General features: G+C 42.1%; 1 long non-coding RNA gene across 3 annotated transcripts; it reads right to left on the bottom strand.

The window, feature by feature from the left end:
- Window positions 1-218: 218 nt before the first annotated feature.
- Window positions 219-20,424, bottom strand: LOC135506723 (uncharacterized). Of its 3 annotated transcripts, none has more exons than XR_010450552.1 (6): window positions 20,310-20,424; window positions 12,624-12,817; window positions 12,414-12,533; window positions 9,940-10,044; window positions 3,531-3,581; window positions 219-1,768 (listed from the first exon to the last, which is right to left on the bottom strand). It is a non-coding gene; the product is annotated as an uncharacterized LOC135506723 (long non-coding RNA). The 3 variants fall into 3 exon arrangements; XR_010450554.1 differs by having other exon boundaries at window positions 12,658-12,817; XR_010450553.1 differs by having other exon boundaries at window positions 12,676-12,817.
- Window positions 20,425-24,354: the final 3,930 nt, after the last annotated feature.

The raw sequence follows: 24,354 nt of genomic DNA, 5'->3' as shown, positions 1-24,354 counted from the left end.
GACCCTGCAGTGGTTATAGAGGGTGCAGCAACCGGTCAACACCTTAGGAGTAAATGTCAGTTGGCTTTTCATAGCCGAGCATTTAGAGGTCAAGACAGCAAGTGTGTGTGAGTGTGTGTGAGTGAGTGAGTGACTGAGTGAGTGAGTGAGTGAGAGAGGATCGAAACACACACAAACACACACAGCAACACGTGTTAATGAGTTCCCGAAAGTCGATCTGTTATCCATCGATTAGTTTAATTGCCTTGGCTGCTGTAGGTGTGAAAATCCCCCATATTTGCAATGTATTCAATGCTTAAGTACTCTAAAGTTTTACACAGTATCTTTTCATCAACATCTTTTTGCTTTCGTTAAAATAATAATAAAAAAGACTTCCAAAATGTGTATTTCAACTACTGAACATCTATGCTACCTTTTAGTTGCACTTCCCCCCAGTTCCACCACCACAGGTAAAACCTTGCTGAGGTGATCAGTGTATTTGTTGAATTGTTTTATCGTCAGTTTCTTGCTTGTAGGCTTGGAAGAGTTAAACATACATTTTTCACAGTAAAGTAGGCTAATGAATGAAACAAATAGTTGCTTACTGGAACACCAAAAGCCATCCAATTGATATAACAGGATTTGAAGCAATAGCCTACCCACGTGTGGTCAACTATTTCAGCACCGTTTCGTGCTGCTCTGAGACAAGCATGGGGACTGGTCTTTTTTATTTCACCCTGAAACTCTGTTTGGGTATTGGTTACCTTACAATTATGGGGTGGAAATGTTAGGATTATTTTTGGTTTTAGTAGCCTAATCCCAACCGTTCACGTTGTACATTGCCATATTTCCCTAACGGAAATACTGAGGGTTTTGTTTTTTGGTGGAATAGAAACACCATAATTTGAAAAAAATTAAGCTACATTTCATAAAATTATTCTTGCAAAAAAGGTTTAAAATTCTCTAGTACAGCCAATGTTAAAAACTGTCAAATCCTTCTCAAAGATGCCCTCTGCACTAACTAGCATTACTGGCAACAATGGCTGACACTGAAATAACGTGTCATTGAATTCTGCGGCAGCCCGCAAGGTGTGCTGCAGTATGACGCAACTTTTTTTTAAAGAACCGCTGTAGCTGATATGGCTGACTTGGTTAAACAAACATGGTTTCTCCTGACAATTGAGATGTAAAACTATGGCATAAGGGAATGGCGAGCGGATAAGAGGCCATCCATAATTTCTATTGTAACGGAGATGCTGTGAGTCGAGAAGCAGGTGCAGGTGAAATGTTTAATAAAACAATAAACATGAAACGAGAACATCACAGTGGCGAAAAGCATAGAAACAATAGTGACTGAGGAACAAACGTAAGAGAGGGACAGATGAATGTGAAGTAATGAGGAAGGTCATGGAGTCCAGGTGTGAATCATAATGATAAACAGGTGTGCGTAATGATGAATCCCAGGAACAGTGGTTAGCAGTCAGGCAATGTCGAACGCTGGAGTGGAGGAGAAGGACTAGACGTGACAGTGACCCCCCCTCTGACATGTCCCGGGCGGCAAAGGTGGAAATCATGGATGATGTTGGGATCCAGAATGTCCTCAACCGGAACCCAACACCGCTCGTATGGGCCATACCCCTCCCAGTCCACCAGGTACTGGAGCCGACCCCCACAACGCCGGGAGTCCAGTAGGGATCTGATAAAATATCCCTGACTCCCCTCCATGTCCAGGGGAATTGGGGGTGATGTCGTGGGGATAGCATCGGGTAGGGGACCAGGAACCACCGGCCTGAGGAGACATATGAAAAGCGGGTGAGATGCGATAGTGACTGGGAAGCTATAATCTATACGTTGACCCTCCGGAGAACCTTGAACGGCCCCACAAACCGGGGGCTCAGTTTCTCTGCCGAGCAGGCGGAGTGGGAACAAGTTCTCATTTACAGCTGCGACCTGGCCAAGATAAAGCAAAGCAGTGCGACACAAACAGCAACACAGAGATACACATGGAATAAACAAACATAGTCAATAAGACAATAGAAAAAGTCTATATACAATGTGTGCAAATGAGGTAGGATAAGGGAGGTAAGGCAATAAATAGGCCATAGTGGCGAGATAATTACAATATAGCAATTAAACACTGGAGTGATAGATGTGCAGAAGATGAGCGTGCAAGTTGAGATACTGGGGTGCAAAGGAGAAAAATAAATCAAATAACAGTGTGGGGATGAGGTAGTTGGATGGGCTATTTACAGATGAGCTATGTACAGGTGCAGTGATCTGTGAGCTGCTCTGAGAGCTGTTGCTTAAAGAGTTGTATGGCATTGAAGCTCGTCTGGAGGTTAGTTAACACCGTGTCCAAAGAAGGGCCAGATGTATACAGAATGGTGTTGTCTGCGTAGAGGTGGATCAAAGAATCACCAGAAGCAAGAGCGACATCATTGATGTATACAGAGAAAAGAGTCAGCCCGAGGATTGAACCCCCATAGAGACTGCCAGAGGTTCTGCCAACAGACCCTCCAATGATTTGACACACAAAACTCTATCTGAGAAGTAGTTGGTGAACCAGGCGAGGCAGTCATTTGAGAAACCAAGGCTTTTGAGTCTGCCGATAAGAATGTGGTGATTGACAGAGTCGAAATCCTTGGCCAGGTCGATGAATACAGCCGCACAGTATTGTCTCTTATCGATGGCGGTTACGATATAATTTAGAACCTTGAGCGTGGCTGTGGTACACCCGTGACCAGCTCGGAAACCAGATTGCATAGCGGGGAAGGTACGGTGAGATTCGAAATGGTCGGTGATCTGTTTGTTAACTTGGCTTTCGAAGATCTTAGAAAAACAGGGAAGGATAGATATAGGTCTGTAGCAGTTTGGTTCTAGAGAGTCTCCCCTTTGAACAGGGGGCTGACCGGCAGGGTAGCCTAATGGTTAGAGTGTTGGACTAGTAACCAAAAGGTTGCAAGTTCAAACCCCGAGCTGACAAGGTACAAATCTGCCCCTGAACAGGCAGTTAACCCACTGTTCCTAGGCCGTCATTGAAAATAAGAATTTGTTCTTAACTGACTTGCCTGGTTAAATAAAGGTAAAATAAAAAATAAATAAAAAAATGCAGCAGATTTCCAATCTTTCGGGATCTCAGATGATGTGAAAGAGAGGTTGAACAGGCTAGTAATAGCGGTTGCAACAATTTCAGCGGATAATTTTAGAAAGAGAGGGTCCAGATTGTCTAGCCCGGCTGATTTGTAGGGGTTCAGATTTTGCCGTTCTTTCAGAACATCGCCTATCTGGATTAGGGTGAAGGAGAAATGGGGGAGGCATAAGCAATTACTGTAAAGAAATACAGTATGTTACAGTCAGGCTTACGAATAACAGTTAATAACTGTATTTTTCATCATTTGACACATAATGCAGTGCAATCTATAGCATTAATGCTGTAAAACAGATGCGTGTTATTATACTGTGCATCATACAGTGTTTTACTATTGAAATTACAGAAAAGTCTTACAGTATAACTAAATAGTTAGTTTACAAATAAATGTAAAAAACTTTACCTCATAGCAGTTTGTCGGACAGAAAACTCTCGCGAGCAGAAGGCAGAAGCTCTATAGAGATGAGATGAAATCAAAATGTCATCAAATAAAATAAATGGAATATACACAACTGAAACATAAACCACAATAAGAATTTCAACCTAAAAATTTTAGAGGTGGAGAAATTGTTGTTTCCTCTAATGCAAGTCCTATGGGGTGAAAACTCTTGAAGTTTTAGTGAAGTACTATGAAAAACTATGAGTAGACCTGTATGTATTCCTAGCAGTGGTATTTCACCACATAGGCCTGCGTGTCAGACAGGGCCCCTGTACAAAGAGAAGACTGTGTGGGGCTCCTTCTCAGTGGGGTCAAACCACTAGTAACATGTGACAGAAAAGCGCTGACCACACAATGTGACAGACTGATGGGAAAGGAAATTAGTCTGTGATCACAAGCAGAGACAGTTGCATATGTACAGTGGGGTCTGCAATTATTGGATGCCTTGATAAAGGTTAGCAAAAAATATAATACACACCATTGGTGTGCATGGCCAAAGAACTCTATTTACATGACATCTGACCATATCACTGCTAAGAGTTTGATAAATGCCATTGTCACTTGGATTGGAACCAGTACAATGGTCATATGACCTGAAAATAGAGCTTGTTGGGAAGGTGGGTGGGTTTTGCCTTTGAAAGAACAATGCATAACGCAGAAAATACCTCATCCCTACTGTAAAATATGGTGGTGGATCTTTGATGTTATGGGGCTATTTTGCTTCAACTGGTCCTGGGGCCCTTATTAAGGTCAACGGCATTCTGAACTTTACAGTACCAGGACATTTTAGCCCAAAAAACGTGTTTGAACACAGGTTGCAGGTCCAATAAAGTGGCACTTCCTCTGCTTGGTCAGACAGTTGAATTTTTTTAACCTCTGATTCACTTCTCTAAATGTTGAAAAAGCAGAAGTAACACACAAACACACACACACTCTCGAACAATGATTACTTGAATAGCTGGACTTCTCTGACGCCAGAAAGACTGTAAGCACAGACACAGTTAGTATGCAAAGTAACACGATTGTTTGTAGAACCTTTCCTGGAGGTGAGCATCTGTGTATCTCTCTCAGTTAGTCACACCCTCCCTAGCCATATATTTACTTTCCTTTATCTGAAGTGTGTAAGAGTGTAAGTTGACATTCAGTACACAGCCCTCATGGCTACAACTGTTGGCTTTAGCTCTGTGTCAGCTCTGTGTCAGTGGGTTAATGTGGTATTGAGTTGCACAGACCAGGCCTGATGTCATTGCATCCAGTTTTGCCCATCTGATATGGTTGGGTTGCACAATGAGAAGCCACACAGCACATATAGTATATAATAATGCCTTTGTTATATTCATACAGTCTTTTACAGTATTTGCGAAGTCTGTGGACATTTGAAGCTTGGCGTCGTGGTTCCTCCCACTACCTTTAGGACAGGTTCTAGATGTGTGTTGTGTTAACTGTTGGGTTACCTCTTGCAGAACAATGAGAGTAGACAATAGAGTGTGTCTTGTTTTTTACCTCTGGCACAAAGTATCTAATAATGAAATGTATTACTATTTTATTATTTTAACTTTTCGTTGCTTTTCTACCCCTTTTCTCTCCCATCTCTCTGCCCCTCTTTCCCTGTCCTTTATATACTGTCCCTTTCCTACCTCCCTCCCTCTCCCTGTCGAGGAGGAACAAAAAGGAAAACCAGAACTGGTCTCTCAGTGACAACATAAATCAATTGATGACACACTCCAGTCCTTCCTTAAGATAAGACTTAGAAAACAATATGAACATATGTTGAGGGTATTATGGGAGAAATAAACATTGCGCTTGTGTCATCATTTCAGGCTTCCTGTGTTGGTCATTTCCAGTCTTTCTCATGGGGTGGCAGGAAGCCTAGTGGTTAGAGTGTTGGACGAGTAACTGATTAGCTGCAAGATCAAATCCCTGAGCTGACAAGGTAAAAAAATCTGCAGTTCTGTCCCTGACCAAGGCAGTTAACCCACTGATCCAAGGCTGTCATTGAAACAAATAATTTGTTCTTAACTGACTTGCCTAGTTAAATAAAGGTAAAAATAAAAATAGGGGCCTCAATGACATCCACTGATACAGACCAGTTCGTTCAATAGATACGCATTGAGTTAGTATCAGGATAATCTTTCTTGCCTTTTGTCCCAAATCCCAATGTTTAGGTTAAAACAAATGGAACGTGTCTTTTAAACCAATTCACTACCGTGTTTACTACGCTACTGCTCGGCCAAAGCCTCTTCAGTATTGACTGTTCTGTTGTTTAAATGTCAGTTTTAGGTGCCTGCCATGCCTGTGTTTGTTAACGCTGTTAATTGTTAAGCTTGTCAGTGGATAGCAGCTGTGTATAATATAAATATCAGGTGTTTGAGATAAACCCAACTACTCCTTCAAAGCAGTGGTTGTTAGGCTAAACCCATATTCATTTATCCCCAGCACCATGGCACCAGTGACTACATATGTGAAAGGACACGTTTTCAACTTGGAGACACGTTCCAAAGAAGATCCTACAAGACATGCACACGTCATATAAGTGTTTACTGAGTGAGAACTTGTTTAAAGATAATATTTACCATGATTCATCTCAAACAGAGAGGGTGGATCTAGAGAGCACAAGACTGCCGGGTGGATCTAGAGAGCACAAGACGGAACTGAAACCTTTCCAGACACAATCTATAACTAGTTTTTCAGCCAAACGACATCTCCATCAGTTGGTTTTGCTCGGACATTCATAGATGGAGCTATGGACATAATGAGTCCATGACATCTGTCACGCCCAGGTGTCGCCCATCTTCCCCATTATCCCCTGTGTATTTACACCTGTGTTCTCTGTTGCAGGTTCATTTTGTTTCGTCATGCCGACCAGCGGTTTTCCCTCTGTTCCTGTCTCTTGATTGTTCCTCTTTTTCCCGGGTTTTGAACTTTTCTGCCCACCCTGAGCCTGCCTGCCATCCTGTACCTTTGCCCCACTACACTGGATTACTGACCTCTGCCTGACCTGACCCTGCCTGCCATCCTGTACCTTTGCCCCACTACACTGGATTACTGACCTCTGCCTGACCTGACCCTGCCTGCCATCCTGTACCTTTGCCCCACTACTCTGTATTATCGACCCCTGACTGCCTTGACCGGTCATTTGTCTGCCCCATGTTTCTGTAATAAACATTGTTACTTTGACACAGTCTGCGTTTGGGTCTTACATGAAACGTCATCAGATCACAATTAGTTTTAAACATACAGTATTATGAGGAAAAACATTGTTTGTTTATAAAAAATATTGTGAGGCATAAGTTATATTGTCATTAATTGTATCAATAATTGAATTGAGAATGAGAACAGCTGTAAATATTTTTGATTGTCCTATTACTGTGCAATGCTTTCCGAAAGTATTCAGACCCCTTCCCATTTTCCACATTTAGTTAAGTTACAGTCTTATTCTAAAATGGATTAAATGCATTTTAATGCATTTAACTGCATGCAACTACATCAATCCACACCCCATAATGATGAAGCAAAAACTGTTTTTTAGAAATGTTTGCAAAAAATAACGGAAATATCACATTTACATAAGTATTCTAACCCTTTCTTATGATACTCGAAATTGAGCTCAGGTGTATCCTGCTTCCACTGATCATCCTTGAGATGTTTCTACAATTTGATTGTAAATTCAATTGATTGGACATGATTTGGAAAGACACATACCTGTCTGCTTAAGGTCCAACAGTTGACAGTTCATGTCAGAGCAAAAATCAAGCCATGATATCAAAGGAATCGTCCGTAGAGCTCCAAGACAGAACTGTGTTGAGGCACAGATCTGGGAAAGGGTACCAAAACATTTCTGCAGAATTGAAGGTCCCCAAGAATACAGGGGCCTACATCATTCTTAAATGGAAGAAGTTGGGAACCACCAAGACTCTTCGTTGAGCTGGCCGCCCGACCAAACTGACCAATCAGGGTAGAAGGGCCTTGGTCAGGGTGGTGACCAAGAACCCAATGGCCACTTTGAAAGAGCTCCAGAGTTCCTCTGTGGAGATCGGAGAACCTTCCAGAAGGACTACCATCTCTGCAGCACTCCACCAATCAGGCCTTTATGGTAGAGTGGCCAGACAGAAGCCACTCCTCAGTAAAATGCATTTGACAGCCCACTTGGAGTTTGGCAAAGGCACCTATAGGACTCACAGACCATGAGAAACAAGGTTCTCTGGTCTGATGAAACCAAGATTGAACTCTTTGGCCTGGCTGCCAAACATCACAACTGGAGGAAACCTGGCACCATCCTTACGGTGAAGAATGGTTGTGGCTGTGGGATGTTTTTCAGCAGCAGGGAATGGAAGACTAGTCTGGATCAAGTACAGAGAGATCCTTGATGAAAATCTGCTCTAGAGGGCTCAGGACCTCAGACTGGGGTGAAGGTTCACCTTCCAGCAGAACAACGACCCAAAGCACACAGCCAAGACAACGCAGGAGTGGCTTCGGGACTGAATGTCCTTGAGTTGCCCAACGATTGCCAGGACTTGAACCCAACTAAACATCTCTAGAGATACCTGAAAATCGCTGTGCAGTGATGCTCCCCCTCCAACCTGACAGAGCTTGAGAGATCTGCAGGGAAGAATAGGAGAAACTCCCCAAAAACAAGTATGCAAGCCTGTAGCATCATACCAAAGAAGAAGGCTGTAATCGCAGGCAAAGGCACTTCAACAAAGTACTGAGGAAAGGGTCAGAATACTTATGTAAATGTTACATTTCATTTTTTACTTTGTCATTATGTGGTTTTGTGTGTAGATTGATGAGGGGGAAAAACAATTCAATCCATTTTAGAATAAGGCTGTTGCAGTGAATGTTTCAATTAGGGTACAGAGTGGTGCAGCGGTCTAAGGCACTGCATCACAGTGTTAGTGGTGTCACTACAGACCCGGGTTCGAACTGGCTTGCCTAGTTAAATAAAAAACATGTTTTTTATGAAGATGTTGGTGTTGTCTATTTCTCAGCAAATGAAAGACAGTTTGAAAACTTAACACATCCCTCTGCCCCGTTAGTTCATGCCAACCACCCCTAATTCACACTTTCAAATCCAGTCAAGCCCTGCCCATCATTACCACATGGTGCCAGGCAACACATAAAGCACTTTGGAATGGTGTGGCTAATGTTTTTTATTGATCCAATATGGTGTGTCCCCTTATAACCCAAGACAGCAAGATAATAAATTCCATATAAGACACTCGAAGTAAAATATCAACCATATTGTGCATACAGTATTCCTGTAGTGAGGTAGTCTTCTTTGACTTTGCATACTTGTTTTATTATATTCTCCTTTGACAGAGAACAGAGGAATGTTTTATCAAGTGAGGTTAGCTACAGTTAAACCTAGTGTGATAAAGGCACAGAAAAACCAAGATGGAGGTGAAAATACACTGTGACCTACGACTCTTAAAGTCTGAGAAGGTCACATCCAGACCTAAAATAGAAATGAGGCGTGGGGGTAAAGGAGATTGAGAGCATGGTTTGTGGCTTGAGCTGTATTGCGTAAGAGAAGCTGTACAGTGCTGGAGGAAGGTACCACATCGCTCCTATAAGCAAGTGAGAATGAGAGTGACTGACCCATATAGGCTACTGACTAGAAAGAGAACAGACAGAGAAGCGATAACCACACGCTATGGTGAGAAAGAAGTTCATTTCTACATAGCATGCGATGCAATCGCACATGCACACATGCATATTCACGCAACCACAATACTATGGGGACGATGAAGGGTTTGATGGAATCCATGTGGGTTGACGTGTTCATTTTGATACATGTGTATTTGTAGTCTTATTTGAGCAACCAGAAGCATCTACCACACTCTCTCTCCATTTGTGGGTGTTGTTAGAAGACTAACGTCAGGGGCTTATTCAAAGACCCTTGCAGATAGAACAGTGATGTACAGAAGGACAGAAGTCTTCTGTGTAGGCCTGTATTCTGTAAAACACATTGCTATCAGCTATGCTTCTGATCATATGTAAATAAAATGACCACACCACAGTCATAGAAAGGGACATGCAACTCTGATGGTAGCTGCAGAATGCTGGATAACTTGAAAGTGTTAATAGTGTTGAAAATATATAGAATCTGACAACTCAAACATTTATATTTCTACAAAGGCAATTTGTTTTTCAGTTATTTTCATCATGCAGTTCTGGACGTATTTATTCCATTTTCTTTTGACATGCGTTGTTTTGTCTTGACACATTTACTACAATTTTCTATTCTCTCACAATAGACATTAACATTCAGTTACCTTCATTGTAAATGTTCACAATACCACAATATATCTGCTCCTTTTATTCTCTGTCCCCAATGCACTAGACGACCAGTTTGCATAACCTTTAGCCGTACCTTTATCCTACTCCTCCTCTGTTCCTCTGGTGATGTAGAGGATAACCCAGGCCCTGTAGCCCCCAGGTCCACTTCCATTACTCAGGCGCTATCATTTGTTGACTTCTGTAATCGTAAAATGAAAAAAGTTTCATGCATGTTAACATCAGAAGTATCCTCCCTAAGTTTGTTTTTTCACTGCTTTAGCACACTCCGCCAACTCTGATGTCCCAGCTGTGTCTGAATCCTGGCTTAGGCAGGCCAACAAAAATTCAGAAATTTCCATCCCCAACTACAACATTTTCCGCCAAGATAGAATTGCCATAGGGGGTGGAGTTGTAAAAGGGGGTGTAGTTGCAATCTACTGCAGAGATAGCCTGCAAAGTTCTGTCATGCTATCCAGGTCTGTGCCTAATCAATTCGAGCTTCTACTTTCAAAATTCCACCTTTTCAGAAATTAGTCTCTCTTATAAACCCCCCTCAGCCCCCAGCTGTGCCTTGGACACCACATGTGAATTAATTGCCCACCATTTATCATAAGAGTTTGTACTGTTAGGGGAACTAAACCGGGAAATGCTTAACGTCTGGCCATGCTTTCCACCTGGCTACCCCTACCCTGGTCAACAGCTCTGCACCCCCCACAGCAACCTGCCCAAGCCCCCCCCCCCATTTCTCCTTCACCCAAATCAAGGTAGCTGATGTTCTGAAAGAGCTGAAAAATCTGGACCCCTTTTATCGTCTGAGATCCCTAAAGATTGGAACGCTGCCACGGTTATCCCCCTCTTCAATTGGGGTGACACTCTAGACCCAAACTGTAACAGACCTATATCTATCCTATTCTGCCTTTCTAAAGTCTTCAAAAGCCAAGATAACAAATAGATCACCAACCATTTCGAATCCCACCGTAATTTCTACGCTATGCAATCTGGTTTCCGAGCTTGGGTGCATGGGTGCACCTCAGCCATGCTCAAGGTCCTAAATGATATCATTATACCCGCCATCAATAAAAGACAATACTGTGCAGCTGTCTTCATCGACCTGGCTAAGGCTTTAAACTCTGACAATCACCGTATTCTAATTTGCAGACTCAACAGCCTTAGTTTCTCAAATGACTGCCTCGCCTGCCTCACTTCTCAGATTTGAACTGAGTTCAGTGTGTCAAATCGGAGGGCCTGTTGTCCGGACCTCTGGCAGTCTCTACAGGGGTGCCACAGGGTTCAAATCTCAGGCCGACTCTTTTCTCTGTATACATCAATGATGTCGCTCTTGCTGCTGGTGATTCTCTGATCCACCTCTACGCAGGCGACAAAATTCTATATACATCTGGCCCTTCTTTGGACACTGTGTTAACTAACCTCCAGATGAGCTTCAATTCCACACAACACCCTTCCGTAGACTCCAACTGCTCTTAAATGCAAGTAAAACTAAATGCATGCTCTTCAACCGATCGCTGCCCGTACACGCCTGCCCTTCTCGCATCACTACTCTGGACGGTTCTGACTTAGAATATGTGGACAACTACAAATACCTATGTGTCTGGTTAGACTGTAAAATCTTCTTCCAGACTCACATTAAGCATCTTCAATCCAAAATTAAAACTAGAATTGGCTTCCTATTTCACAACAAAGTATCCTTCACTCATGCTGCCAAACATACCCTCTTAAAACGGACTATCCTACTGATCCTTGACTCCGGCGATGTCATTTACAAAATAGCCTCCAACACTCTCCTCAGCAAATTGGATGTAGTCTATCACAGTGCCATTCGCTTTGCCACCAAAGCCCCATATACTACCCACCACTGCGACCTGTAGGCTTTCGTTGGCTGGCCCTTGCTTCATATTCATCGCCAAATCCACTGGCTCCAGGTCATCTATAAGTCTTTGCTTGGTAAAGTCCCGCCTTATCTTAGCTTATCTTAGCTCACTGGTCACCATAGCAGCACCCACCCATAGCACGTGCTCCAGCAGGTATATTTCACTGGTCAAAAGTTAACTCCTCTTTGGCTGCCTTTCCTTCCAGTTCTCTGCTGCCAATGACTGGAATGAATTGCAAATATGACTGAAGCTGGAGTCTTCCCTCACTAACTTTAAGCAACAGATGTCAGAACAGCTTACTGATCATTGCACCTGACGTAGCCCATCTGTAAATAGCCCACCCAACTACCTCATTCCCATATAATTTACTTTTTGCTCCTTTCTCACACCAGTAACTCTACTTGCACATTCATCTTCTGCACATCTACCAGTGTTTAATTGCTAAAATGTAATTATTTCGCCACTATGGCATATTTATTGCCTTACCTCCCTTATCTTATACATTTGCACACACTATATATATACTTTTCTATTGTGACTTTACATTGTTTATCCCATTTGTAACTCTGTGTTGTTTGTGTCGCACTGCTTTGCTTTATCTTGGCCAGGTCGCAGTTGAACTTCTTCTCATCTGGCCTGCCTGGTTAAATAAAGGTGAAATAAAAAATAAAATACAAACCTTGCCGGATCCTGTTTTTTAGGCCTTCAGGCAGATAACATTCTGTTTAGCTATTGGGTCATTCCTTGTCATTTCAGCAAGCCATGAAACACACCATCTCAGATTGTTCTGAAATTATTTCTGTAGTTGGAAACAGATAAGATTAGTATTCCTAGATTTAAAAAATTATATATAATTTGATTTCTGACAAAATAAGCTAACTGATTGCACCTAAATTGATTCTATAGGAATCATTCAGATTGACCATAAGCACTCCCGTTACATTGCGCAAGATGTCATTCAATTGACATCCACAGCCGTAGTGGCAATGCAATGCCTCTTGTGGTTGAAGGATCCGTTGTTGTTGAAGGATCGAAACCATGCGTCTTCTTCAGTCCAGCCAGAGTCCGTCATAGAACAGGAAGCTACCAAAACACAGAAATTAAAAATATGTGGTTTTCGACAATGGTTTTATGGGATAGCTAGCAATTTGTAAACAATTACCCATTCCTATAAGTAGGTACTATTTTTATGACTGTTACCTCCCGTTTTAGTTTATTGTAAATGTAATGACGTTTGTTTTTAATGATAATTAACAGGTTGCAAGCTAGAGTATAGTGTAGCTTTTAGCTAGCTAGTTAGATGCTTTGTTGACTAGCTAGTTAGATGCTCTGTAGGCTAGCTAGTTAGATACTTTGTAGTCTAGCTAGTTAGATGCTCTGTAAGCTAGCTAGTTAGATGCTCTGTAGGCTAGCTAGTTAGATGCTCTGTAGGCTAGCTAGTTAGATAATCTGTAGGCTAGCTAGTTAGATGCTCTGTAGGCTAGCTTGATTTGCTAGAAAGTTACAGAAACAAGTTGATGAAAAAGTAACTAAACAAACATGTTTTATTATCAACTGAAACAATATTTTTCTACTGCATTGAATGAAAAGGTTGTATTTTGCAATCTCCCAAAATAAATTAAATCCCTGATGAGAGACTAGGCTATATTTTGTCCTGCTTGTTGTGAAACCCTCCCTGAGCTCTACTGCAGTATTGCAGTAGGTTTGTAATAACTGCAATATATACATTCCTACTGCACTGGTGTTACAATTATACAGGAGTCCCGACGACGCTCTGTGTAAACTGTAATAATCCTCGGTTGCAATACGGTTTTGGAAACCTTGGAAACGTTCAAATCATTGAGAAATCATTTTTTTAAACAAAAAGGATCCCACGGCCATATTTCCATATTACACCAACTCTGTGTGTGCTTGTTCATGGAACAGAAAGACGACCGCTAATTAGCCATCCAGCATCTGAGAACACCTGTGTGTAACAGAAGAGGGACGCCAGAAAAGTGTTGAACTGAAAATATAAATGTATTAATCAAAAACTGTTTTGACTGCCAGAGCCAGTTCAATTCTGGACATAAAATATAAAGATCTTGGATGGTAAATGGAGTAGACGAGCCATCATGGGGTAGGCTACCGGTTGCTTTCCTATCAGCAGATTAATTTCTCTTTCCACTGCTGTTTTAGAGACATCCTCCTGTTTATCTTATCTGAGCATAGGCCTGTCTATGGCATTTTATTACACAAATATTTACAGAGGGGAGAGAGAGCATGGGTGGTGGTGTTTGAGTGCAAGGGTGGTGGTGGTGTGTGTGGTGATTTAGAGGCCACAGGCAGAGGCCATGTCTATTTCACACAATCATGGTTGCTGAATGAAGGGAAGTTCAGAGTAGACTCTTTTAGGTGAAGGAATCAGAATGAAAACGCTAGCTGATAATACTTTTCCTGAACGATTTGTTCTTCGAAAGCTGTTTGCGGTCTTGAAAAAGGACAGTTATTTTAAAATATACAGGTCCATTATCATTTCTACATATTTTCTATCTGTTCTCTTTCAGTCGGTCACTCGGTATAACATACTATGTTGAGTTAGCGGCCAATCATATTTACCTGAAGAACGCCCAATGGGTCAATGGATGCCGAGCCCACACTCGAAAGCCCTGACTTCCTGGTACTAATAGCGGGGCAGGCATTCATTTCTTAAATTCTTTGATCGCCTGAAGGAAGAATCACATAAAGACTACTAAATTGAGATGTGACTTAGGTCTATGATAGTGGGTTGAGAGTACTCGTGCCCCGAGGTGTTGTGAGTTTTGGGTCTTGGTATCGGTTTTTGTGTTTGCTAAAAGCCAACTATTTTCTGCTCTGCTTGTGTAGCTAATTCTTCCTTGCCTGGGAAGGATTTGTGTCTGCTAAAATCCACTACTTTCTGCTCTGCTAGTGTAGCCCTGTGCTTCCTTGCTTAAGCAAGATGCCCAGTGGTAAGATTAAGGTCACAAAGGCAAACCAGCCGAGTTTGAACTTCCGGCCATAACCTAGGGCATGTAGTTTCACAATGCAAATTAAAGATACTCAGGAGTGCTGTCCTGTTTGTCCTATGTAGAAACACACTCAGGAGGCTTTGGCTCGTACCAGTTTGTGTGACCATTGCCTCCGGCTGCGTTCAACTTCCATTGAGTGTTGGGCTGACTTTGTGAGAGAGATTGAGACTGCTGGCAAAGGCAAGGTGTGATACCCCTCTTTCGGGTCAAGCTGATGAAATTGTGTGCCGCTCTATGGGACTCCCAATCACAGCCAGATGTGATACAGTCTGGATTCAGACCAGAGACTGAGATGCAGTGCCTTAGACTGCTGTGCCACACAAAACTGTGCTGCAGTGAATTGGGGTTTCACACATAGCTTTGTAAGGTTTTATAGCTTGGATTTATCTTATCCCAGTGTTGCTCATAGTGTTAGGTAGCTTACAGGTTGTGCAGCCTGGTAACCCTTATCTGGGTTACCACAGTTCCCTGTGAGTTTGAGCCTTTGGTTGCCGTGGCAGCATGCGAGTATATAGATTTCAGGTTACTGTAGATTTCCTGTGTGTTTGGGCCTCGGGCTGACATGGTTCATCGACTCTAGTCGATGCTATGCACCGCACTTGTGTGTTTCACGAATTCATGGCAGGTGTTCTAATGTTTTGGACTTGAGGTTCTGACATTTTAGACTTGCAAGGTGAGTATTGTTTTTGAAACCATGGGGTCTATGGAATTGGTCTATATGTGGCTCTGACAGTTCAGGCTTCTCGGGTAAGTATTAGTGAAAAAGGTGGCTTCTGTAACTAGAGCTGCACAATATAGGCAAAAATTCATATAGCGTTTTTTTTTAACCAAATATTTAAATTGCAATTTGACTTGCAATATATATCAAAACACTTGGGTGAACTATTGGAATAATTGAAGTAGGATGATGTATATTTAGAAGCAAAGTGGAAAGCAGCATCATTCTTGTTTGCAACCATCCGTTGACTGCATTTGACATAACAGAACAGCAAGCAAACTTATAGTAAATATTACAGCGAAGAGGAGGAATTGTGCTGTTTGAGTGTCGGGGCCGGGCTTGTTGCGTGTGAAAAGCAGCCGCAAGAGGGGAAAACACAGTAAAAAAAGGAAAGGACGCAATACACGGCCGGGTGTCATTTCAAAATATTGCATGCCATATGGATATCTGAATTCAATTAATTGTGCAGCTGTAATCCCTTTTTGGAACCGGTGGAACCAGTGTGTGCTTGGACTGCCGTGGTCCTCCTAGTTTGGTACCCTCTAAACCGTCTTGGGGTGTGACCATTATCCCAGAAATACTTGACCCAATTCAATTTGCATACCTTCCCAACAGATACACAGATGATACAATCTCTATTGCACCCCACACTTCCCTTTCCCCACACTTCCCTTTCTCATCTTGCGAATGCTATTCATTGACTACAGCTCAGCGTTCAACACCGTAGTTCCCTCAAAGCTCATCACTAAGCTAAGGACCCTGGAACTAAACACCTCTCTCTGCAACTGAATCCTGGACTTCCTGATGGGCCGCCCCCAGGTGGTAAGGGTAGGCAACAACACATCTGCCACGCTGATCCTCAACACTGGGGCCCCTCAGGGGTGGGTGCTCAGTCCCTTCCTGTACTCCCTGTTCACCCATGACTGCATGGCCCACACCAACATTAAGTTTGCCGACGACACAACAGTGGTAGGCCTGATCACCAACAATGATGCGACAGCCTATAGGAAGGAGGTCAGAGACCTGGCCATGTGGTGCCAGGATAACAACCTCTCTCTCAATGTGAGCAAATCAAAGGAGATGATTGTGGACTACATTATCATCGACAGGGCTATAGTGGAGCAGGTTGAGAGCTTCAAGTTCATCGGTGTCCACATCACCAACAAACTATCATGATCCAAACACACCAAGACAGTTGTGAAGAGGGCATGACAAAAAGGGCACAACAAATCTCCCTCAGGAGATTTAAAGGATTTGGCATGTGTCTTCAGATCCACAAAAGGATAATTATACAGCTTCACCATCACTATTTTTTATTTAACAAGGAAAGTGAGTTTAGAACAAACTCTTATTTACAATTGACGGCCTGCTCTAGCCAAACCCAGATGACACTGTGACAATTTTGCACCAGTCATGACCAGATGTGATACAGGCTGGATTTGAACCAGGTACCATTGTGATGTCTCTGGCACTGAGATGCTGTGCCTTAGATTGCTGCGCTACTTGGGAGCCAAATTTTGCCTCTGTTTTGAATATTGGCCAACTGGCAGAGCTTGCACTTCCTCTTGAACTTTTTAACAGGAACAGTGAGTTGGTAAACGCCACCAATATGTATTATTGAAGGAGAAGTATTATTATGTCCTATTTAGCCTTTGTTAATCCAGGTTAGTCTCATTGAGATAAAATATATTTTTCAAGAGAGACCTTGTCCAACCAAGATAGCATCAGGGGTGAGCCATGTTTGATACAAATATCAGACATACTGTAACAACTTACAGACATAGACACAACATAAAAAATTAACATTTACATAGACAGACATACATTTCAATTACAGAAACATATATTCGTCTTAGATTTTTTTATCTATCATATGTACCACAGCATCAAGTCCGAATGGCAATCACATTCCTTAGAAACATGTGTCAACCAAACATTCAAACTCCTCCAAGGAAACAAGATTCTGGAGATTCATGCTGGTCTGGACAGAATTACAAAATCACTGGAATTAGTTGCTAACATACTTTTTGCCACGATCTGTTCTGATTTCAGTAACCATTAAAAGTAAGTAGTGAGACTGTAGCTGGTAATTAATTTTCAGACCTTATCAAAGAAGTTTTCCCAAAATGCCCTTCTAAATTATAGTGTAATAATGTGTAAGTGTAGTAGAGTCAACGACGACCAGCCAACAGCACTATAGAGATCACAGTGATGTGTCAGATGTTTTTGGTTGCTAATAAACCTAAGAGCTGCATGATACACGAAATCAATTGCCTTCAGGGTTGTGCTTGAGGTCTGTTTATACATTACATCACTGTAGTCCAAGACAGACAGGAATATACTCGGTACAAGCTATTTTCTGGCCTCCAAAGAAAAACAACCCTTATGCTGGTAATAAAAACCTATTCTCAACTTGATCTTCTTTACCAGGTTCTCAACATGATTATGGGAACTCAGCTTCACTCGCTCTATGGAATTTCCTTCCAAGGAAGTAATGACACGGTTTTCAGAGTGTTTAGTATTGGAAAAGACAATGTGTTTTGTTTTAGAGGAATTCAGAAGGAGCTTCAAATCATACTGATTCTGTTGACGGATGTTAAAAGCTGTTTGAGTTCTTTCAAAAGTCAAAGTCAAACTGCTGCCACTTGAAATGACTTAAATGTAATGAATAGAGAACAGTGTCATCCTCATAGAAATGTACTGTACATCAAATCAAATGTATTGGACACATACACACATTTAGCAGATGTTATTGGAGGTGTAGAAAAATGCTTGTGTTCCAACCTCCAACAGAACAACACACACAAATCTAAAAGTAAAAGAGTGGAATTAAAAATATAGAAATATTGTGACAAGCCATGCCTGTGTCGCATTGATAAAAAATACAGTAAAATACAGAATATACGTATGAAATGAGTAAAACAGTATGTAAACATTATTAAAGTGACTAGTGTTCCATTTAAAGTGACCATCAGCTCTATCAAGTCTTCCAATGTTGTTGGGTCCACCAACAAAATGAAGCACCCTTTGGATCAAATTAAAAGTATGGCAAGTATTTAAGATGCATTTAATGGTATCAGACTGTTCTTCAAAAAGGAAATGTCTGTCACATAGAGAAGCTAGATAGCAGAGCGAGAGACAAGTGTTTGAGGAAACAGGCAGTGGGCTTCACGTAAAACGTCAATGTGGTCAGAACAGTAAATGAGATGGGGAAGATGGTTGAGAACGCTGTGAATGTCTCAATAATGATACTGTTATAGCGTGAGAAGAAAAAAGCTGTGGGTTATGAGGGTGTCGCAGTTGTCATAGTGTCAAAGTTGAGTGTTGAGCTGTTCTTGTTCTGGTTAAAAACACTCCCGTAGAACAAGAAAAGAGACGTCTTTAGTGCCATTAATCACAAACTACAGGCTCTTCTCCAAAATAAATTGGGAAAAAATATACTATACAATATCCCTGTACAAATGTCACAAAAGTTGAGAAAATCAACTTCAATCAGAATCAGAATGCCGGTGAAACATGTCTGTCCAGCTAACTTTCACAAATGTGTCAGGTGTTATAAGAATGTATTTAATGAGCTGTGAGGAATGTGAAGAATAATTGAACGTGTCTGTGACTAAGCTTATCGAGGTAGACATATTTGTTTGACATGCATATTATTTAAGAGTAACAGTAATCAATAATAATACATTTCATTTCTTAACCTGCTTCAATAAAAATCTCACAATCTCAAAGTGCTAAAAAGTAAGTATATCATTACTATTGAGTGTACAGTGTACTGTAACTGATTTTAATTTGTTATTATTAGCTTTAGGTGTTGGTGTTAGGTAATTGTAGTTTTTACAGGCTCTGATTCAGACTTGTATAAATTGACAAAAAAAATAACTTTAGTACAATTGGGGGGTTTAAGTCCATGTTACATCAACAAATCTCAAGTCTGGATAGTGTCCCCATTGCCTACCAAAATGTGTTGTTTTTTAACCTTTATTTAACTATGCAAGTCAGTTCAGAACAAATTCTTATTGACAATGACGGCCTAGGAACAACTGATTTTAACCTTGTCAGCTCGGGGATTCGATCTAGCAATCTTCTGATCTAGCAACCCAACATACCCTTGAGCAGTATTCACATTTTGCCGCCTTAAATTAAAATATTAAAAGGAAAAATTTAGATTTTTTTCCCCCCTGATCTACACAACCTAAAACACATTTTCAAACTAAAAGAACAATTGTAGAAATGTGACAATACTTTTGCTCCCCTAAATTAGGGGTGAATATGAACAAGAGGTGCTGTAATTCCTAAACGGTTTACCCAGTGTGGATCAAAATAGACAGCTGACAGTCTTCACTCACAGACATAAACACATAATGCCCTGCTCAAATGGATCATTATTGTGTCACCTGGTCAAATTGTTAACAAAGCAGGATGGTGAATCCTTCACAAACATACAATATCCATTAAATAAATGCACGTCGCTACAACCGCAATAATATCTGCTAAATATGTGCATGTGACCAATACATTTTAATTTTATTTGATGTAAAAAAAAATGTTTAATCAAGAATGATTAGAGAGTGTTCCTGGCTGTTTTCTCTCTCTCCTCTCCTCTCTCTCTCTCTCTCTCTCTCTCTCTCCCTCCTCTCTCTCTCCCTCCTCACACACTCTCCCCTTTCTCTCGCTCTATGACTTCTCTCTCTCTCTGTTCTCTGCCTCGAAATGTGATGCTCATCCACCATCACTCAACATTCAACAATTATCTGGGCTAGAAAGAATGCACACAGGATAAGTGCATCTATAACAGTCTTTTCAGAGACAAATTAACAGGTGTTACCTTTGATGCGGTTTCATCATTTTGAAAAACACTGCAAAGATTCCTGGGTACACCACCAAGGATGCTGCTCTGATAACAGGATAATATCTCCCTCCATGCCCCTCCTCTTTCTTGTGTTGTATGTGAAAAGCAAATACAGTGGAGTTGTAGTTGTATCAAAATTAATGCAAACTCCACCCACCCAGCCCCTGGGAAAGCTTCAACTAACAAACTCATTGTCTGGGCGCTCTTGTCGAGTATCTCAGACTATGTCATGTTATTTGTAGATGATTTAGTGGAACCAGTTGGATTATTGTATGGACTGTAGGCTACAATGCTGTTTTCTCAAAGAAAAAAACTGAAGGTGACGCTGCTGCATCTCTTCGGTATGTGCCCCTTGATTATTGTGACTGTGGTTGTGGAGACTTGAGATTAGAGACAGCTGTGTTAAACTCATGTGTGACACCTTTAGACATGTTTCCATGTGAAACAGAAACGTCATATATATATATATATATATATATATATATATATATATATATATATATATATATATATATATATAGGTAAGCTATACATGTAGGCTTATTAGTCTTATTAGTTATGTTCCCAAATGTAATTACTGTGTCTGCAGGCTTGGCTACCTGATGCTTTATACAATCTTATGGGACTTCCACTGTTGTTCCAGGCGTAGCCTACACCCTCAAGTTACACAACTGATATAAAAAGGAGCATCGACCCCTTTGCTAATGTTTTAGGGAGTTTTTATGTGCAAAAAGCATTTACAGAAGCATAGCCGTAAAAAGCATATTGATGGTGGGGGCTGGGCGCTGTTTATTTCCCGTTTTTTCCTTATTTTTCATTTTTCAGGGGGTGTTACAGCACCACTACTTCCCGTGGCTTTTTAAGCGTTGATGGCTACACCTAACAGTTGTGTGGAAAAAATTCTGTTGTATCTCATAGAGAAAGCGAAGTTGATCAAATTGAGTAACGCAAGGTGACTTTATCTGTTTCTCTGGGACTAATGATCTGACTGCAACCAATTTGCCTCTTATTTGAATGCTGGGCTTGAAGGGGAGGCAGAGTAGTCTACTGGTTAGAGCGTTAGACCAGTAACCGCAAGGTTGTAAGTTCAACCCCCTGAGCTGACGAGGTACAAATATGTAATTTTGCCCCTGAACAGGCAGTTAACCCACTGTTCCTCGGCCGTCATTGAAAATAAGAAGTTGTTCTTAACTGACTTGCCTGGTTAAATAAAGTTTTAAAAATGTATAATAATGTGAGCTCACACAAGTCATTCCCCTCTGTGTTCAGAATAGAGTGTTACCAAGAGCATTTCCTCTTGGTAACAAGATTTTATCAACTCACTGCATTAGATGTTTGTCCAACTTGCCTAAAGTGCTGCTCTTAAACAACTTCCCCATTTCTGAAACTGTAACATGAACAACTATGTTTATGTTTCGTATGACATTTTAAAACATTATTGTCATGATAAGAACTAGAGTTGGGAACCTCCTCCATGGTGTTGTATCATTGAATGACAATGGGCATACTGTAGGTCCATCAACTAAATGAAGAACCCCTGTAGATCAAACATTCAGGGGCTGTTTCCTGGACACAGATTAAGCCCTGGACTAAAAAGTATGCACAATGTAGAATCTCCATTAAAACAGGGTTTTAGTCCAGGACTAGGCCTAATATGTGTCTGGGAAACAAGCCCTCAAAGTATTTAAGATGTAGTGTGAGAAGGAAATGATGTGGGTTTTCAGGTTTGGGTTTTGTCTGTCAGCTCTATCTTGAGTTTTTTGACTGAGGTGCTTGTGAACTGTTAAAGGACAGTAAGGTATTTATAATGAGGGATACCTGGAGAAAATAGGACCTCTCTGAAATGAATATGGATGACCCTTCAGTAAAATATATTTTTACCCTCCCTGAACGTTTGAAATGAGACAAGTGACCCTCCCCTGTACCCAAAATGAAACAAAGTGGATAGCAGAGAACATGCCTACCGTTCACCCTCAATCCTAGGACAGACCAGAGCCTTTAGATATGTAGTTTTAGAAGCTGTTCTTCATTTTGTAAGCATTAGCCTACATGCCAAAGTTGTCAGACGCTTGTGGATTCACATTCCACCGTGGACAAGGGTAGAGGGGGAAATATCTCCATTATAATAAAAGCACTGCATGAATCTATCATGTTATTTGAATTCTGAGAAGAAATGGCCTTTTATAAACATAATTATGCAATTCTACTTCATTTTACATGACTGAAGACAAGCAGAATCTTTTAAGAGAGACTGAATGAGCGCACGCTACAGCACCAGAGAGGTTGTGATTTCAATACAGGCTGTTAAATAAGAGGATAGTCTAAGTTAGGAACAGTGCTAACAGTGTAATTGTCATGTCTTATTATGTCTGTTCCTGTCCTTTCTCTTCACTCTGTCTCTCTCTGCTGGTCTTATTAGGTTACCTTCTCTTTCTCTCCTTCTCCAGCTGTTCCTCATCTCCCCTAACTAGCTCATTCACCCTTTCCCCACCTGTTCCCTTTTTTCCCTCTGATTAGGTCTCTATTTCTCTCTCTGTTCCTGCTACTTTCGGTGTCAGATTCTCGTTTGTGTTTCTCATGCCAGAAGCAAGCTATCGTCTCGTTTGCTTCCACCTAGTCCTATCCTGTCGGAGTCTGCCTGGCAGGTGCATCCTGCACTCTACTAACTATCTTTTGTTTGCACCGTGTCCAGTTCATCATATGCTACGTGTGATCAGCTACCACCGTTCCTCTGTGACCCGCACCGACCCAGAGCGACCTGCAGCCTGTCGCCGCTACCCAGCTATTCATCAGAGGGACTTTATGTTTCATTTGTCACCCTCTCTGCGGGTATTCTATTGTGCCATTGACAACGTCGGAAGAGGATCTATGCCATTCCTGTTTTTTCATTAAAAGAACTCTGTTTCTGTTAAAACCGCTTTTGGGTCTTCACTCAAGTACATAACAGAAGAATCTGACCAAGAATGGACCCAGCGGCTCCGGACCCTTTTCACTCCGCCGTCGAGATCTAGGGAGCGATGCTAGGCAGACACGAGGAGGAATTGTCTGCTGCTCGACATGCCGTTGAGACCCTGGCCGTCCAAGTCTCCGACCTCACAAGACAGGTTCACCAACTCCACCTCGATCCACCGCCCACTTCCAGGGTTTCCGAGTCTCCGGAGCCCAGGATCAATAACCCGCCGTGTTACTCTGGGGAGCCCACTGAGTGCCGCTCATTCCTCACTCAGTGTGATGTGGTGTTCTCTCTCCAGCCCAACACTTACTCCAGGAGCACAGCCCGCATCGCCTACGTCATTTCTCTCCTTACCGGACGGGCGCGTGAGTGGTGCACGGCAATCTGGGAGGCGAGGGCTGAGTGTATTAACCAGTATCAGGACTTTAAGGAGGAGATGATACGGGTTTTTGACCGTTCTGTTTTTGGGGAGGAGGCTTCCAGGGCCCTGTCTTCCCTATGTCAGGGGAATCGATCCATAACGGATTATTCTATTGAGTTTCGCACTCTCGCTGCCTCTAGTGACTGGAACGAGCCGGCTTTGCTCGCTCGTTTTCTGGAGGGTCTCCTCGCCGAGGTTAAGGATGAGATTCTCTCCCGGGAGGTTCCTTCCAGTCTGGACTCCTTAATAGCTCTCGCTATTCGCATAGAGCGACGGTTTGATCTTCGTCGCCGAGCTCGTGGAAAGGAGTTCGCGTTCTCCGTTGCCCCCTCTCCGCATCACTGCCACCTGCCGCATCACTGCCACCCTCCTCCGCCGGCTCGGATGCTGAGCCTATGCAGCTGGGGGTATCCGCATCTCGGCCAAGGAGAAGGAACGGAGAATCACCAACCGCCTCTGTCTCTACTGCGGCTCCGCTGGTCATTTTGTCACCTCATGCCCAGTAAAAGCCAGAGCTCATCAGTAAGAGGAGGGCTACTGGTGAGGGCAACTACTCAGGTCTCTCCTTCAAGATCCTGCACTACCTTTCCGGTCCATCTCCGCTGGCCCGGTTCATCTGCTTCCTGCAGTGCCTTGATAGACTCTGG

Source organism: Oncorhynchus masou, chromosome 20, assembly GCF_036934945.1.
Source record: "Oncorhynchus masou masou isolate Uvic2021 chromosome 20, UVic_Omas_1.1, whole genome shotgun sequence".
Classification (NCBI taxonomy): Eukaryota; Metazoa; Chordata; class Actinopteri; order Salmoniformes; family Salmonidae; genus Oncorhynchus; species Oncorhynchus masou.
Note: the sequence above shows the minus strand (reverse complement) of the source record. Positions and strands in the feature narration are given on the sequence as shown.